Below are 629 nucleotides of genomic sequence, written 5' to 3' on the forward strand. Positions count from 1 at the left end.
GTGTGTGATGGAGCCAAACAAACATATCAAATAAAAGAGATGCTCCGAACAATGGGCGTTTCCGCCACACTCACATTAAACCAGTGTCATTAGCTTTAAATTACTTTTCTCTTCATTGAACCTTAAATCGTGAATTCACTTATAATATGGAATAGTTATTGTGCTTTTCTTAATCAAAGATGTTTTTCATTTAATTTAATGTCAGTAGTATGTTGCACTCCAGAGACAATAAGGCCATTGGGTACTTATGTATTATCTGGGCTCCCATGTTAAATACACCCCATTTTTTCATACCCCTACTATCCAACTATGCATGGAGTTGATTTTATATAGTGTGGCGAGCGCAGCGAGCCACCGTGCCCGAAGCGTGGCGAGCGCAGCGAGCCCCGCGAGGGGACGCGGTCTCATAAGAAAAACGGGAGCCCAGATATTACATAAGTACCGGCCATTGTACTTATAATCACTTAGTGTGATTAAGACAATGTAAATTCTCAAACTATAGCAATTTAATCTATATCTATAGTAAATCTAAATTTGTGTAACATTATCTACGTCAGTAACCCTAGCTATGTACAGACTAGAGAAGCTATTGGTAATACCAGGAAACTTGAACCAAATATCCAAGCTCA

The sequence above is a fragment of the Crinia signifera genome, unplaced genomic scaffold, assembly GCF_055691185.1.
Source record: "Crinia signifera unplaced genomic scaffold, ASM5569118v1 HAP2_SCAFFOLD_140, whole genome shotgun sequence".
In the NCBI taxonomy this organism is placed as follows: Eukaryota; Metazoa; Chordata; class Amphibia; order Anura; family Myobatrachidae; genus Crinia; species Crinia signifera.